The following is an 18586-nucleotide window of genomic DNA, read 5'->3' as shown; positions in this document are numbered from 1 at the left end:
TACTGTTAAAACATGTATGTTCATTTTAGGCTGTAAAGCAACAAAATGTGAATATTTTCAAAGGGGAGATTCTTTTCTACCCAATATGCACAATGTCACACCAAGGAGGACTCTGGGATGGTTGACTCTGCAAAATATTGTTGTAAATCATGGAATTGTCAATGAAATTGACTGAAATTTGCAGTAATAAATGATCAATTTATTAACACATTACTTTAAAAGTAATTTTAAAATAAACGTTAAAACTCTTTAAAAGTACTTTGGAACAGCTAATATCCTGCTGCCTCAGCCAAGATGTCTGATTTTATTTCTCAGTATGTTCCCTTCAGAGCTGAGGTCCTAGTTGAATGTGTTTTATGCAGCTCTAACTACCTCCTAAATGAGAAATGCGTACCTTTAATGTCTGTTTTCATTCAAATTATTGGGTGATTTTATATTTGCTTTAATATGTTCATGTCTGTTTACAGGACAGTGTCTTTTAAACTTCTTTTTCTTTGGAGCCTCATTTACTGTTTTAAACTTGGTAAGAACTTCATTAACATTCATATAACATTCATATATGTTAACATTCACAGTAACTCAGAATATTAATGCTTTATAATTTATTTTACTTATCTTTTACATTTTTATAAGGTGGTTTGGATCTGTTATGCCAGCCAGAGTTCCAAAAGACAGAAGTGAACAGAACCGTCCTGCTTTGCTGTAACATGAACAACAACAGCAGTTTCCAAGGACGTTGGATCCGATGGCTGAAGGATGATAGCTTAATTGTAAATGAAAGAATCACTAATGGGCAGAAAAATCTAATAGACCTCTCCCGCATTAAGCACAATGAAGAAAATGGAGAGTTGTGCTTGGAGATTAGAAGTATTCAAACAGCAGATGCAGGGATCTACACATGTACGGTCTTCAGTGACTGCGGCAAAAAAACAGGAACAATCAACCTTGAAGTGACAGGTAAACCTATACTCTGACTTTCTTCTAAATGTTAATATTCCTATTCTTCGTTCCTCTAAAATTAAAACCAAGCAACTCAAAAACTTTAAATACAAGTATTTAATAATATATAGTTTATTTTTTAAAGAAAGGAAATCCCTGCATTGTTAAGAATATATTGTGAAATAGAAGACAAAAAAAAAAGGTTCCTATTTTAATGAGTGTTATACATCTGAAAAAAAATGTGAACTTTTCCTGTAAACACACTAATGGTCTTTCCTCGTGTTTTCCTACAGCATGTTTACTTCCGTAGCATTTTAAACATACTGTAGTTTTCCACTTCTATGTTTCCTAAATTAAATTCTTTATATCTATTGCTCCACTTTAAGCAATCTTTGAACATTTGTACCGTTTAGATGTTATTTACATTAGTTTATCAATTTCCAACCATTTACTTCAAGTAACTTAAATTATACAGAATGTCTTATTTACTTTTAATTTTATAACACTTTTTTTTTTTTTGCATTCTTGCTGTTTTAGTGAACTTTTTGATTACAGTATTATCATACAGACTTACGTTTTCAATTAATTAGATTCTTTTTTGAATGCAGATGAATAATCATTAAATAGTAATTCTGAATTTGTTTGCTTTACAGAATCTATTCTGCGACCTGAGCAGAACGACTGCAGAGCACATGGTAAATAACCACCATTCTTTCTTATCTACCACTGAGTAGCTTACTATTTATACGAGGGATGTTCATAAAGATCCCACACTTTTATATTTTCATTGGAAACGGTGAAGGCAGGAGGAGTAGTGATTGGGCCTCAAAATGTTGGTACAACGCTGGGAAAATTGCATCACAAATGAAGGTAACAATAGAAAAAGGATGTCATTTGTTTTTGAAATTCTTCATAAATAGAGTTAATAAAGAGTGCAGAAACTTCTTGAATGTCCCTCGTATATAAATTAGAAATAAGTAGCACAGCGTATGCTTAAAAAATCCCTGAACATTTCTCTGAGGTTATGTTTCTAGTCGAGCTGCCACTACTTACTCCACTAAACTGGTACGGGCCTCATTCTTCAAACCGAGCTTATGAAATCGTGACTTAGCCGGAGACGTTTCGCTTGTGTAAGTCTTGTCGACCAATCGAGTGGCACAGTTGGTTCCATGAAGAGTTTCTTGTTAACTCAAGAATAGCTCTGTATGAGCGCACTCGTAAGATTTAGGAACCACGGCAACAGATAGTTGATAACTTTAGCTTCTGCCGATGGTACGATGCTTGAATGTACTCTGTTGACATTTTTTTTTATATACGAGGAACATTCAAAAAGTTTCCACACTTTTATATTTATTGGAAACAGTGAAGACAAAAACATTTTTTTGCTGATGGCGTTAAAAAGTTGGTACGACGCTGGGAAAATTGCATCACAAATGAAGATGACTATGAAGAAAAGGGATGTCATTTGTTTTTGAAATTATTAATAAATAGAGTTTAAAAAAGTATGGAAATGTTTTGAACATCCCTTGTACCATTGCAGTATATTCATTTTTTGCTATAGTCATTGTTCTGATATTTACAATTGGTGTTTTTGCTGTCCAACTGGTCTTATATCATAATTCACATTTGTTTCTCTATAAGTGTAATTTATTAGTATGGATAATGACAGGTTGTTGTTGGTTGTCATTTTATAGGTGCTAAGTCCAGTCACACAGGAATCATTAGTTTATGGTTCTGGGTGTTTATTTTGATGTACATTATCCATTAGGTAAGTCCATGTGATAAATACTGAAGTCATTACATTAACTGTCTATAGTAATCTGTCATTACCATCATAGTTAATGAAAATTATAAAGGGGTATTACAGTAAACAGCATATTCGTTCAATTCAGTTCATTCTCTTTTGTGATGTTAGTCCTGGGTGGTCCTATTTTTATACTCTTTATTATGTAGACTTTACCAAAATGCCTTAAATCCCACACACCTGAAACTCTTTCAGTTACTGTAGTTCAGTGCTTCCTGCCCCTCTTGCCTTTTGCAACTAAAACCCCAGGCAACTTTAGAGTAAAAGAGCAGGCAAAAGAAAGAGTTACACTTTTACTTATTATGTATTATAGGCAATATACTCCAAGGATTAAATAAACTACAGTTGTGAATGTTGGCAAGTAATCAATTTCTTACAACCTGGCAGTGCTAGATGTGTAGTTTCAGGCTTCAAATAAACTTGTAGTTACTTTTGATGCTTTCTGTTTAGCTCATTTCTGGTCTGCTTAATTCAGGATGGAAAACATTTCACGAGAAAGCGTGTCTTTACAAGTCTCTCTCTTGTTGTCCCTCTGAAGCTCCTGACATGCACACACACACACACACACCTACCTCCTTGACACTTCCTGTGCCATTCCCCAAATAAAACTGCTCATGTGCAGCCTCCCACCTGAAGTCCAGTTTTATTCTTGTTTCAAATGAACAAGAACGAAAGGATGCATATAACCATTTCTCAAAATCTCTTTTCACTGCTGAAAAGCATCCAAGAAACCTGTCCTGTGACTTAACCCCTTGTAGATGATTGTCGTGAAATCGCTTCAAACCACTTCCGGCGTGAATGCAGCTGAGGTGGTGAATGCAGCTGAGGTGGCGTATGTATCCTGCCAGTGCCAGTCGATGGCGTATTCGATACATACCAAAGATCGTATTGGAAGCACTGGTCACGTCATCTAGCAGTCATAGTGGAAACTACATCCAAGTGTTGGCATGGCCGTGCACGTGGATTTTGGCTGCTAATTTCGAGAACTTGCCCAAATTTGAGGAAAGTTGTGCTCAGATAAAAATACGTACCATCTTATTGTTTGCTTGAGTGCAATATTCAGATTAACAATCTCCTCTTAATTTAGCATCTGCTTGACAGCAAAAACACACATAATTTCTTCTTTTATATAATTGTAAATAAAATTAGGCAAAAAGAGGTTAATTTCATGTTCTATTCTTTGATAATTGCAGTGTGTTAGCAACAGGGTATGATGTATATGTATATGTATATGTATATGTATATGTATATGACTTTGAGTTTAACAAGATCTGGATTTTATATTTTTGTCATATGTTACGTTCTCTCAAGTATTTGTTCTTTGTTTCATGTAGATGGAAAAGCTCATAAATGCACCTCCAAACTACACATGAAGAACGTGAACCATCATGAACGCACACGGAGAGAAGATGTGTCAGAACTGTAGTAGGAGCCAGTCCCAAGTCTGGATAAAGCATGAGGGGGAGTTAACTTGTGAAATAATATAAAATTGAACTTTCAGAATGATGTTAGTAGGAGCATGGAAAGGGGTGGGGGGCTATGATTTTCTTCTTTTCAGGTTTTTACCATATTTTGCTACATACAGTCCTCCCAATATTTTATATTTATATAAGAACACAAATGTTCTTACAACTGAGAGAAGACAAGTCAGTATGCCTACTTTTTTCGAATACCTATTTGTCTTGGTATGTTATCAAGATGCTTATCAGAAGGTCACAATAGAATATCACTTTAATAGCCCTGTTAGAAGAGTTCAGCCCTCTGAATTGATTCTTGTCTTCATTAAATGACAGCCAAGCAGAAATGAGATGTGAAACGAGCTAACAGATGACCGACTAAACTGGGACTTCAAACTCCAACGATTTCACTCCAATCACTTTCTTAATGAGAAGCCAATTCTTGCTGTTAATTAAACCCGTTATTTAATTCCACAGCTTGTTGCTGCTCTCATTCTGCCACAGCACACGTTTTGAAAACTGTTGTTTTTCTGTTCTTTCTAAGAGCACCATCAAAATGTTTGGGTGACCTGAGAGATCAACTTTACCAAGACCATCACCTCCCTTTAATCTCAGATATTGTGTGATGGGCACAGTGGAGCTGGTCATGTGGTGGCTTGTTTTGTGTCTCATTATTGTTTGGTTGCTAGTTAAAGAAAAAGAGACAACTATGGGGCCTTAGTCAAGTTAATTAAAAGAAGTAATCCGCAGCAAAAACTGGTCACTAATTAAGAAGATGGTAAGAATGTGGCACTCAAGGCCTGGAGTTCGCCACCCCTGTCCTACACTATATTGCTACAGTCCACCATTTTCTAAATGGATATTTGCAACTGGATAATTCTCAATATCTTAAAGCATGCACCTTCTCTAGCTGATTCCACTAACATGACAATTATTTCAGTTTACTACCATGACTTGCACAGTCCCACATTTGAGGGAGAAGTAGAAGGAGACCACACAGGAACTTAGTATGGATCAAATCTGTAAGGAATGTTTTTCTGTACCTTGTTAAAAGCATAACTTACATTACAGGTATTCTGGGGCAAAAGTGAAGGGGGTTCTTCCTGGAATTATTTAGGAGTACATAATAAAGTGGCTATTGCCTGTTGTTTGTGTGTGTGTGACAGAATGTGTATTTATACAGTATATGTTTGTACTGTGTATTTGGTTTCTATTGTGACAGATGTGAAGAAAGCTGTGCTGTCGTTTTCTAGAGATAATTTGCTTACAATGAAAACATACTTTTTTACAATCAGAACTATTTTTTTTTTATTTTTTATTAAAATTTTATTTTATTAAAATCAAAAAAACATTCCATACTTGCAAGTCAAGGTTAACAAAACTGGTTTGAAACAATATGTTATGGTAATAATGGAAGGCAGCATCCCTGAGCCTCAGCGTGACAGCAGCCCTGAAGAAGACATCTTTGAGTTTATTGAATCAGATGAGACAGAGACTGGGTAAATTTGTTGCTGAAGATCTAAATTTTTCTTCGTGCTTTTATTTTTTATTTACATTTCTTTTCCCCTATGACTCTGGAATAAAGTGTACTTTGGAAAAATGCTGCTTGTCACTTTTATTTGCGCAACTCAGAAACAGGCCTATGCTGTAAATGAGAATAGGAATTGAGAGATTATGCGTACATGAGGGTGCTGTATGATTTAGGTTTTGTCCAGTGCTCGTTCTGCTGCTAATTCCCATATCGGACAATTGCATTGAAGAAATTCGTGGGTTTGGGTAAAATAACTGAATTGTAAATGAAAGGCTAGCATGTCATTTTTTAAAGGCAGTTTTACTCGTATGAAGTGTTTTAACTGGAAGAGATCCCTGTCTTAGTACATCAAGGGAAGTGTTTGAACCTTTTTATTTTGAATGTAAAAAAATTTGGACAATTTGAGTAAGCGAGCATTTCAAATTAAAAACTGTGGAGGGGAAGCGCATAAAGAAGCTAGTAATGGAAGACCATCCTTATCCTGTAGATGGCAGCAAAAGACTATTGAGGTCGATTTCATCCTAATAGAGTTGTCGCATTTCAAGCAGGCTCAATGACACGCCCACTTCCTGAGCCCCACCCACCCATCCACCGGCAGAGATCAGGTGAGCTCTTCCGTCAAAAGGTTGAGGTGGGGAATTCTACCGTGATGAAACTGTTTTCGGAAACGGAGAAACTTATATAATATAATTTCTGAATAATAGTTTTATGTAAGTTGCCGTGTAATATTGCATAGTATTTAGCAAGACTAAAAAATGACCCTGAGAAACTACCAGACGAGAAAACAAATCCTCGAGACAGGTGTAACCAGTTTGAATGACCCATCACGTGAAGGAAACTTTCAAGAGATGCACCAGGTATGAATCAGAACTCGAAAAATCTGATGGCCTTTTAACTATGCTTATATGTTTTCGCAGTGTTAAACATTTGAAAGTATATGACGGATTTCGACGTATTTGTTGTACTATACTGTATAGTATGCACGTGAGACATGTAGTATTAAGAGTTTTAGACTATGACATTGGCGATCAAACAGCAAACCTAAATAAACGATTTTATAATAACATGAGAATATGACTGACGGCGTATTATGCATTTTAATAATAGCGATAGTATTTCGAAGAACATGAAGCACTTTCCTACTCTCTAACGCCATGATAATTCCATTTTATTAAATAGAAAGCAAAAGTCACTTTATTACCGTGGCCTTAATATTTCACGTCGAAACCGCCTCAGAGTGTTACAGCATTTTAAGTGTCTGATCGAATCTTGGTGCTCCGGTTTAATTTATTTTAAACATGTCTGATATAGCTGTTAAAGTTTTAACGTTTGTGTAAATACTTACTCAACTTGGTGTCCTACAGTTTCTGAACATTCTACACCTTCTCTTTGCCATTTTTGTTGGTTCTTCATGAGGTCTGTTTAGACTTCATAATATTTCTCATTTATATAGCTCCTTTCCATAATTTATTGTATTTATACACTAAGTAGCAGTTATCTTTTGTGCAAATCTAAACTCTTCTGCTGTTCTTTATTTCCACAATATGCTTGCTTCTCAGGCTATGAAGTGTAACTTGAAACAGACACTCAGTGTCATGCATCACATTGTTTGTTATTAGCATCAATCATTGTGGTTAGTGTTGCTGCTGCAGACCTCGCTTTATATTTTGGTGCTGCTGCAGACCTCGCTTTATATTTTGGTTGCTGCTTCTGTCATCGGGAGTATGAAGCATCTCCATGAGTCGCTGTTATTTTATTCTGTGTTCTTCTCTTTCAACTCACAGGCATGTATGTATGTGTGTGTGTGGATGAATTTGCTTGAGTATTCCAGAGATGGACTGGTTATGCTGCTCTTGGTAATCTGTTGGAAAAAGCAGAATTCATAATTGGTTGCAGACTATGAACAGTGTGCTTCTCAAATTTAACTGAAGATGGCACCTGGGATTAAAGCAGAAAAGAGAAGGCAAACAAAAAAAAAGGATGATTCTCAAATGGATAGTTTCTTTAACCTTCTTCAAAAAGAACATTGTGTAATTGTTACAGCTGTACATTTAGCTAGTACTGTTAGCCAACAGGGTACTGGCAGAAATTGGGCCAAATAATTAGAAGAAGAGGGGGACACGTGTCTGGAGGAAGGTAAAGAGAGTGGAACTGAGGGCAAGAACTTTGAATGTTGGCAATATGACTGGTAAGGGGAGAGAGTTTACAGATATGATGGAGAGAAGGAAGGTTGATATATTGTGCCTGCAAGAGACTAAATGTAAGGGAATTAAAGCCAGGTGGATTCAAATTGTTCTATCATGGTGTGGATGGGAGGAGAAATGGGGTAGGAGTTATTCTGAAGGAGCAGTATATCAAAAGTGTTTCGGAGGAGAAAAGAGTGTCAGATAGTGTAATGACTACAAAGTTGGAAATTGTAGGTGTGATGATGAATGTTTGTTAGTGCATATGCACCACAAGTTGGGTGTGCGATGGATGAGAGAGAAGATTTTTAGAGTGAGTTGGATGAAGTGATGGACCGTGTACCCAAGGGACAGAAAGTGGTGATCGGAGCAGATTTCAATGGACATGTTTCACATTGGTGAAGGGAACAGAGGAGATGAGGAAGTGATGGGCAGGTATGGTGTCAAGGAGAGAAATGATGGTCAGATGATTGTGGATTTTGCGAAAAGGATGGACATGGCTGTGGTGAGTACGCCTTTTGAGAAGGGGGAGGAGCATAGGGTTACGTACAAGAGTGGAGGAAGAGGCACACAGGTAGATGATATCCTATGCAGAAGAGTCAATCTGAAGAAGATTGAACACTGAAAAGTGGTGGCAGGGGAAAGTGTAGTTAGGCAGCATAGTATGGTGGTCTGTAGGATAATGTTGGAGATCAAGAAAAGGAGTAGAGTGAGGGGCAGAGCCAACAATCAAATGGTGGAAGTTGAAAAAGGAAGACTACCAGGTTGAGTTTAGGGTGTAGATAAGAAAGGCACTTGATGGCAGTGAAGAGTTACCAGACAGCTGGGCAACTACAGCAGAAGTAGTAAGGGTGATAGCAACAAGGGTGTTTGGCGTGACATCTGGACAGAGGAAGGTGGAAAAGGAAACCTGGTGGTGGAATGGGGAAGTACAGGAGAGTATACAGAAGAAGAGGATGGAGAAGAAGTGGGATAGTCGGAGAGATGCAGAAAGTAGACAAGAGTACAAGGAGATAAGTCGCAAGGTGAAGAGAAAGTTAAAGAGAAGGTGTATGATGAGTTGTATGAGAGTTTGAACACTAAGGAGAGAGGAAAGGACCAATTGGCTAGAGAGAAGAACCGAGTTGGGAAAAATGTGCAGCAGGTTAGGTTGACATAGGATAAACATGGAAACATACTCACAAGTGAGGAGAGTGTGTTGAGCAGATGGAAAGAGTACCTTGACAGGCTGATGAATGAAGAGAATGACAGAGAGATGGTTGGATGATGTAGAGATAGTGATCAGGAAGGGCAACGGGTTAGCAAGGAGGAAGTAAGGACAGCAAAGAAGAGTGGAAAGGTTGTTGGTCCAGATGATATACCTGTGGAAGGATGGAGGTGTTTAAGAGAGATAGTAGTAGAGTTTTTCAATAGATTGTTTAATAGAATCTTGGAAAGTGAGAGGATGCCTGTGGAGTGGAAAGTATACTGATATTGATTTTTAAGAATAAGGGAGATGTGCAAAGGTGTAGTAACTACAATGGGATAAAATCGATGAGCCCCAGCATGAAGTTATGGAAAAGAGTAGTGCAAGCTCAGTTAAGAAAGGAGTTGATGATTAGCAAGCAGCAGGATGGTTTCATGCCAAGAACAAGCACCACACATGCGATGTTTGCTCTGAGTGTGTTGATGGTGAAGTATAGAGAAGGTCAGGAGGAGGTGCATTGCATCTTTGTGGACCTGGAGAAAGCATATGACAGGGTGTCTTGAGAGGAGCTGTGGTATTGTATGAGGAAGTCGGGAGTGGCAGAGAAGTACATAAGAGTTGTACAGGATATGTACTAGGGAAGGGTGACCGTGGTGAGGTCTGTGTTAGGAATGGCGGATGCATTAAAGGTGGAGGTGAGATTACATCAGGGATCGGCTTTAAAGCCCTTTCTTATTTGCAATGGTGATGGACAGGTTGACAGATGAGATTAGACAGGAGTCCCCGTGGACTATGATGTTTGCTGATGACATTGTGATCTGTAGTGATAGTAGGGAGCAGGTTGAGGAGACCCTGGAGCGGTGGAGATCTGCTCTAGAGAGGAGAGGAATGAAGGTCAGTAGAAACAAGACAGAATACATGTGTGTAAATGAGAGTGGAATGGTGAAGATGCAGGGAGTAGAGTTGGCGAGGGTGGAGGAGTAACGGGGTGTGTGGAAAAGAGGTGAAAAATAGAGTACAGGCAGGGTGGAGTGGGTGGAGAAGAGTGTCGGGAGTGATTTGTGACAGACGGGTATCAGCAAGAGTGAAAGGAAAGGTCTACAGAACGGTAGTGAGACCAGCTATGTTATATGGGCTGGAGACGGTGACACTGACCAGAAACACAGGAGACAGAGCTGGAGGTGGCAGAGTTAAAGATGCTAAGATTTGAATTGGGTGTGACGAGGATGGACAGGATTAGAAATGAGGACATCAGAGGGTCACCTCAAGTTGGAAAGTTTGGAGACAAAGTCAGAGAGGCGAGATTGCATTGGTTTGAACATGTGCATAGAAGAGATGCTGAGTATATTGGGAGAAGGATGTTAAAGATAGAGCGGCCAGGTAAGAGGAAGGCCTAAGAGAAGATTTATGGATATGGTGAAAGAGGACATGCAGGTGATGGGCAAGATGCAGAGGACACGAATATGTGGAAAAAGGTGATCTGCTGTGACAACCCATAATGGGAGCAGCCGGAAGAAGAAGAAGATTATGACAAGCACAAACCCCCTTTCAAATATACACCAGAATGAATAAAGAGAAAGAAAATGTCTGACTTGGCAGTCCCACTCCCAGTGAGGTGCTATACAGTTGTATTGCTGTTGGCATAAAGGAGTCCCCATCACGTTTCTTGACACACTTGTGTTGAACCAGTTGTTGACTGAAAGTCCTCATTGTTGGTATGTCAGAGAGAGGACATACAGCAGTGTTCATAATGGCACTCAATTTTGTCTTCATTCTCTCCTCCTGATGAACTCCAGGGGATCCAGAGTGTGTCCCATTATTGAGCCTTCCTTTTTAATTAGCTTGTTGATTTAGTGGGCCTCTCCTGACATGATGTTACCAACACAGCACACCACAGTGTAGAAAATCCCAGTGGCCATCACAGAGTTATAGAAGATGTAAAGGATGACCCTCTCCACATTAAAGGAAAGCAGTCTCTCAAGAAAAAGTCTGCTCTGCCCTCTCTTGTATAGATCCTCTGTGTTATGAGACCAATTCAGTATGTCATTGATGTGGACTTGCATGTACTTCCATCCACTTCCTGAAGATTGACTGGACACAGAGGCCCTTAAGTACAATGAAGGTCAAAAATCAGTTCTTTGGTTTTTTTGCTGTTAAGCTGCAGACAGTTCTTTCTGAACCAAGTTCTCCTCCTGACTCCTGTACTCTCTCCGCTCCACTCCTCTTTTACAGTGTGTGTGTGAGGTCTTCAGCACTGCTAAGAGGGATTTTCTTCAAAGGTTTCTCTTTAAATTGATTTGTTCACCTTTCCCATGATCTTTTAGACAAGCCTCTCTGCTGCTGACAAACACCATCACACCATAATATGTGTGCTTCAGCTTGGCTTGTTGGGACATGGTGTTTGGTTCCCTCAAGATGTAATGCTTTCCATTTAAGCAACGAGTCCAATCTTTGTTTCATCACACCAGTCCTTTAGGTTTCGTATGGGAAAAGTCCACTTGAGCCATCATTTGCCTTTTACTGTGTCTTTCACACCACCACACCATAATGTTGACATATGCATGCTGTGACGTGGCCTGTTGGTTTGTGGTGCTTGGTTTCCTAAAGATGTAATGCTTGCCTTTTAAGCCAAAGTGTTCAATCTTTGTCTTTTCATAACAGTCCTTTAGGTTACTTTTGGAAAACCAAATGTGCCGTCATCTGCCTACTCTAAAATAAAGACCCCATTAGTGTGGTGTTCCAGAGACGCTTGTCTATCCTGCAGGTTCTTCTGTTAGCATATAGAGAACCGTTGGGAGTTCTGTCAGAGTTCCCTTCAAGTTCTTCGTCCCCATCCTGACTAAAGCCCTTCTACCCCTTTTGCTCAGTTTGACTGGGAAGAGTCTTGATCGTTATAAACTTCCTTCAGTTAAGAACTGTGGAGGCCTCTATTCCCTTTTAGACCTTAAAATCTGCATTGTTTTCCTCTTCTCGTCTCACGCCATCAAGTCTCTGTGGTCTACAGACAATACCTTTAGTGTCAACTTTTTTTTTTCTTCTGATTGATTTCAATATTTTCTGAGTTGTCAGAGTTAGGCCCAAATTTCTTGTGAGATTTTTGGACCTTCTTCAAAAGCATTTATTTCAGTTTTATGATTGACACAAAACCTACAAGAGGATAATCCTAAGTAAACCACCTGCACTGTCTTGTCATGTCTTCACCCAGTTGCATTACTAGGTTTTCACCTCATGTTCCCCCTTTCTGTTTTTTTTTTTTATTGTTCTGTGAATGTTCACCTGCAGGACTAATCGTTGTACCTTTATTTAAACCAGAGACTGTCTATTCAGAAAAAAGAAGAACTAGATTTACACTTCCCTTTTTTATAGTCTGAAATTCTCACAACTAATTGTGAAATAAACCTTTAGACTAACCTTTTATATGCAATGTGAAAGCAGCTTTTGTTAATAGTTTCCAAGTTATGCAGTGCTTTTTCCTTTTTCTTATGATATATAATAAGCGGACTTTCCCGAAGTTCTGCTTGATTAACTGGGAATCTACAATAACCTGATTTATATTTGAGTTTGAAATTCAGGACTTATCAGGTTCAGAGAATAAAAGGATTCATAGATGAACAATCAGAAATCACGCAGGATGTTCAAGACAATTCTTGCATCTTTTTCATTAGTGGCCACCAGAGGGCGCTTTTGTATAACTGGTTCAGTCTGCCACTGTTAAGTGACATTCAGCTCGACAAGGAGAATACATTTTCAAACAGAAAGTAAGCTTTTGATAATAAAAGTATTTATTGGCTCTGCCAGATTGTTTCTGCTGCCTTGTATTGTTTTTTCCTCCCTGGGTAGACTATCTAGCCTGCCTCAGTATTAAGATGGTGCAATTTGGAGCAATCTTTCTCATTTGAGTCATAACAAGAGTCAGATGTTGGTTCTTATGATCCAACATGACTAATTCACTAATGCCCCTCCCTTGACCCCAGGTGAGTTCTTCAAATGGGTTATTCATTTTGTTTCAGACATAGTTGAAACTGTGGTCATGATTCATGACTTTTAACATGTAATCTTAATCATCATCATGAAATTGTCTAACCTGCTTAATCCACACCAAGGTCATGGTTTCGAGCTGAAGCCTGTTCCAGCTAGCATAGGGCACAAGGCTGAAACAAATTTGAACAGGGTGCCAGCCAATCGCAGGGCTAATACACAACTACCCACAAAAACACACTAGGAATCAGTTTAGTGTTGATAATCCACCTAACCTGAAAGGGCTATTTGACCAAGAAGGAGAGTGATGGAGTGCTGTAAATGGTCATGAAAATAAAGAAAACACATTGAATGAGGAGGTGTGTCCAAACTTTTGGCCTGTACTGTATGTATGTATGTATATATATATATATATATATATATATATATATACACACACACATATACTGAGCAGGTCGGATTACCTGGCAAGGAATTGTGAAGAATTACATGACCCGCTAACAACTTTTCAATATTGTTTCAGATTTTCAGAGTGTCATGAGCCAACTTCAATTTGTACAGCCATTTAATATGCTAATATGACTGTATAATCATTTACCCAATATGTCGAGTTCCACAGCAGTCTCAGCCCCACTTTTTACATTCTGTCGTGGTACAAAAAACACAAGATATTGGACAAATGAGTCCCTCTTCTGTTTGCGTAGTCCAAAACGCCTGTTTTTTTTTTTTTTCTTCTTTATTTCCTTGCAGCTGTGTTGCATACTTTGTACTTTTGGCTAAGCACTCATCGCTTGACAACATACACAGGAGCCCCCCACCTGCCGCTATGATTGAGTCACTTGTGGAATTTCAAACTACAGGACTGGTGGGCATGGGTGTGCTTCATGACTCTCAACAACTCTCTTAAGATTATGTCAATGAAGTCTAGATCTGAACATGCATAGAAAATTTGTATTGTGTGACGCTGATTTAATTTTAAAGTGAGAAAGCACATACGTACTCTAGTTAATAAACAAGTCTAACTAAATATCTGGAAGCAAAGTCCTGTAGTGTAAAAGCAGGAGTAGTAACCATGGGAGTAGTTCTGTTCTTGTGAGTCAAGTCTTTTGAAGTCCTGGATGCTTTTAGGTAGATAGAACTTTATTTGACCCCAAGGGTGAAATTTGGCTTTTTATAGAAGCTTTTTAAATAAATAAATACATAAACAGGTAGATAAGTAAGTAAATGCACACACACACTTAGGTCTCGACACATGCTGGAATGGCTGTAAAGCAAGAAAAATGGTATAAGGGAGTCCCAGTAGTGTTTCTCGACACACTTCTGAATAATTTGTTGGCTGAAAGTCCTCAGTGTTGGAGTGTGAGAGAGGATGAGCAGCATTGTTCATAATGGCACTCAGTTTTGTCCTCATTCTCTCCTTTGCTATGACCTCCAGGTGGGCCAAAGTGTGTCCCAAAACTAAAATTGCCCTTTTAATTATCCTGTTGATTCAGTGGGCCTCTCTTGAAGTGATGCTACCAGCCCAGCACACCACAGTGGCCATCACAGACTTACAGAAGATGTGAAAGATGTTCCTTCACACATTAAAGAAACGCAGTCTCGTAAGGAAAAGGTGCTGTTTCTTTTATAGTCACTCCTCATTCTGAGACTAGTCCTACCTATCATTGATGTGGACGGACCACCTCTATATTCATTCCTTGTATAGTGATGGGACATGAAGGCTCTTTGGTGCAGCAAACGTCAATTCTCAGTTCCTTGGTTTTGCTGATGTTGAGATGCAGATAATTCTCTTTGCACCAAGAAGCAAAGTTCTCCCCATGGCTCCTCTCCGCTGTCTCATCCCCCTCAACAATAGTCCCCATAAGTGCAAATCATTTGAGAATTAGCACAAGTGACTTGACCTGGTGTTGTATTTATAGTTGGAGGTGTACAGAGTGAAGAGTAAAGCAGACAGCGCCTTTTCCTTGAGGTGCTCCAGTGTTGCTCACACAGTCCTTGAGTCTCACAGACTGTAATCTTTTTTTATTTAAATATTGTTTTTATATTGCTGAAATCTTTCAGCTTTAAAGGCAGTTTCTGCATGGTGTTATTGCTCGTGAGATAACAACGCATCTTTGAAATATTTTGTTTTGTCATAAGCGAAACTTGACTAAAGTTTGGAATTTATGTGGGTGACTCATTTAACCCAATTTAGCTCAGTTTTTCAACTCAAACAAAGCAATCCTTCTTTTTTTTTACAGTCTGAGTAAATGATTTGTTTTTGTTTCAACCTTTGCCAACATTTCTATTTGCTTTAATGCTTCTAGAATCTAATTGAAAGCAACAGTTTGTTTCTGGCTGAATCACGCATTGGTAAATATTGAATTATAAAGAGAGGAACAATGAGACTGCTGACAAAACTGAGGATAATGGAACAACCTTTCAACATTTTCATCTTATTAGAAAATTTCTAATCTAGTACTTCCAATCTAGTTTCTGTTTGGCTTAGAGCTAAATTAATAGTCCATCCATCCATCCTCTTCCGCTTATCCGAGATCGGGTCGTGGGGGCAGCAGCTTGAGCAGAGATACTTCCCTCTCCCCGGCCACTTCTTCTTGCTCTTCTGGGGCAATCCCAAGGCGTTCCCAGGCCAGCTGAGAGAAATAGTCCACCCAGCGTGTTCTGGGTCTTCCCCGGGGCCTTCTCCCAGTTAGATATGCCCAGAACACCTCACCAGGGTGGCATCCAGGAGGCACCCTGATCAGATACCCTAGCCACCTCATCTGACTCCTCTCAATGCGGAGGAGCAGCGGCTCTACTCTGAGCCCCTCCCGGATGACTGAGCTTCTCATCTTTAAGGGAAAGCCCAGACACCCTGCGGAGAAAACTCATTTCATCTGCTTGTATTCGCAATCTCGTTCTTTAGCTCATGACCATACGTGAGGGTAGGAACATACTGTAGATCTAAAGAAATAGTGTTCTTCACAAATGAAGGCTGAAATGCCATGATTGTGTAACCTAAAAAGATGAGGTGATAAAAAGCTGCTAAAGATAACGGCAAAGAATTACATATGGATGGTCCTTCTGCATTTACGGTGTAGGTAACTCCAGCCTTAATAACCTGTCTTGGGATCATTTGCCTGGCTGGATAGAAATCCATTCCACCACCTTACTGTGAGAGACTGCACAGGGTCCTTCTTGATATCATCAGGGAGCCATGGATATGGTGTTTTAAATTATTTACTTCAAGCAGGAGTGCAGAGTTTACATCCAAAAGGATTACAAGCAGTAAATTTTGTATCCCATAAATTTGATATCTAGCCATGAAAAGGGGTATACTTATTAAGACAATGGCCAACAGGTTAGACTACTGGAGAAGAATCATACCAGAACCCAACAGGAGAGTAGCATTGTTAGAGGAGGTCTTAACTGTGAAATGGCTGAGCCACCCCAGATTGGCACTGAACAATTCACGAATAAATGTGAAAGCTATCTGCCGTCACACAGCTAGGCTCTAATACGGGGTGCCCAATGCATTGATTGTGATCGACCTGTAGATGGCAATGGTAGTGCAGGTAGATCGCGTTGCATTCAAAAAAATTTTTTTAAGCGTTAGTCTGTCATATATCCTCCCTATGGCATTTGCCACTTGATTGACATACAGGCCAGTCTGAGATCTCTTTTCTTAACACACTGGTCATCCCGCATGCACGATTAAACACGCGAGCTACTGCAAAACTCCGGCTGTGATCTAGTTAGCCTTCCAATTTATATCGACTAAAGAAAGGATTAAAAAAAAAAATGTTTTGGGAGGGTATGGGCTGGATGTGGAATTGGAAGTGTATTTTTTTTCTGACAATGTCATAATCGAAGTGCGTTAGTCTGACGTCCGAAGTTTGATCCCCAATGAGGGGTGCATTGGAGTGTTTACGCCCGATGAGCTCAAAATAGGGCGAAACATGTGTTGCGAACTCTTTGCATTACAGTATTTGACAGTTAACTATATAACATTCTATGATCTGCTTCTCGCAACTGAGAGAGCACCCCTGGGAGATGTCTGCCGACTTTCAGACCAACCACAACCTGGTAGGTAACCACCCATATAATCAGATTGTATATATATGTACTGTATGTGTGTGTGTGTGTGTGTGTATATATATATATATATATATATATATATATATATATATATATATATATACACACACTCACCTAAAGGATTATTAGGAACACCTGTTCAATTTCTTATTAATGCAATTATCTAATCAACCAATCACATGGCAGTTGCTTCAATGCATTTAGGGTGTGGTCCTGGTCAAGACAATCTCCTGAACTCCAAACTGAATGTCAGAATGGGAAAGAAAGGTGATTTAAGCAATTTTGAGCGTGGCATGGTTGTTGGTGCCAGACGGGCGGTCTGAGTATTTCACAATCTGCTCAGTTACTGGGATTTTCACGCACAGCCATTTCTAGGGTTTACAAAGAATGGTGTGAAAAGGGAAAAACATCCAGTATGCGGCAGTCCTGTGGCTAAAACGCCTTGTTGATGCTAGAGGTCAGAGGAGAATGGGCCGACTGATTCAAGCTAATAGAAGAGCAACTTTGACTGAAATAACCACTCGTTACAACCGAGGTATGCAGCAAAGCATTTGTGAAGCCACAACACGCACAACCTTGAGGCGGATGGGCTACAACAGCAGAAGACCCCACCGGGTACCACTCATCTCCACTACAAATAAGAAAAAGAGGCTACAATTTGCATGAGCTCACCAAAATTGGACAGTTGAAGACTGGAAAAATGTTGCCTGGTCTGATGAGTCTCGATTTCTGTTGAGACATTCAAATGGTAGAGTCAGAATTTGGCGTAAACAGAATGAGAACATGGATCCATCATGCCTTGTTACCACTGTGCAGGCTGGTGGTGGTGGTGTAATGGTGTGGGGGATGTTTTCTTGGCACATTTTAGGCCCCTTAGTGCCAATTGGGCATCGTTTAAAGGCCACGGGCTACCTGAGCATTGTTTCTGACCATGTCCATCCCTTCATGACCACCATGTACCCATCCTCTGATGGCTACTTCCAGCAGGATAATGCACCATGTCACAAAGCTCGAATCATTTCAAATTGGTTTCTTGAACATGACAATGAGTTCACTGTACTAAAATGGCCCCACAGTCACCAGATCTCAACCCAATAGAGCATCTTTGGGATGTGGTGGAATGGGAGCTTCGTGCCCTGGATGTGCATCCCACAAATCTCCATCAACTGCAAGATGCTATCCTATCAATATGGGCCAACATTTTCTAAAGAATGCTTTCAGCACCTTGTTGAATCAATGCCACGTAGAATTAAGGCAGTTTTGAAGGTGAAAGGGGGTCAAACACCGTATTAGTATGCTGTTCCTAATAATCCTTTAGGTGAGTGTGTATGTGTGTGTATATATATATATATATATATATATATATATATAATTGATGAAATGGAGTGGCATGAACATTCCTGCAGTACACACAAACACTTAATTATGTGC

At 39.4% G+C, this 18586-nt stretch overlaps 1 long non-coding RNA gene across 4 annotated transcripts in view; it reads left to right on the top strand.

Annotated features, from left to right (window-relative positions):
* The first annotated feature begins 6116 nt into the window (after window positions 1-6116).
* LOC120536775 overlaps window positions 6117-18586 on the top strand; it is a 38253-nt gene continuing 25783 nt past the window's right edge. For 3 of the 4 annotated variants that reach the window (XR_005635199.1, XR_005635197.1, XR_005635198.1), the window contains exon 1: window positions 6343-6588. This is a non-coding gene — a long non-coding RNA (uncharacterized LOC120536775). The other variant, XR_005635200.1, reaches the window with a different exon arrangement.

The sequence above is a fragment of the Polypterus senegalus genome, chromosome 10 (assembly GCF_016835505.1).
Source record: "Polypterus senegalus isolate Bchr_013 chromosome 10, ASM1683550v1, whole genome shotgun sequence".
Lineage (NCBI taxonomy): Eukaryota > Metazoa > Chordata > Cladistia > Polypteriformes > Polypteridae > Polypterus > Polypterus senegalus.
The sequence above is the reverse complement of the archived record's forward strand: the minus strand, read 5'-3'. Positions and strand labels throughout refer to the sequence as shown.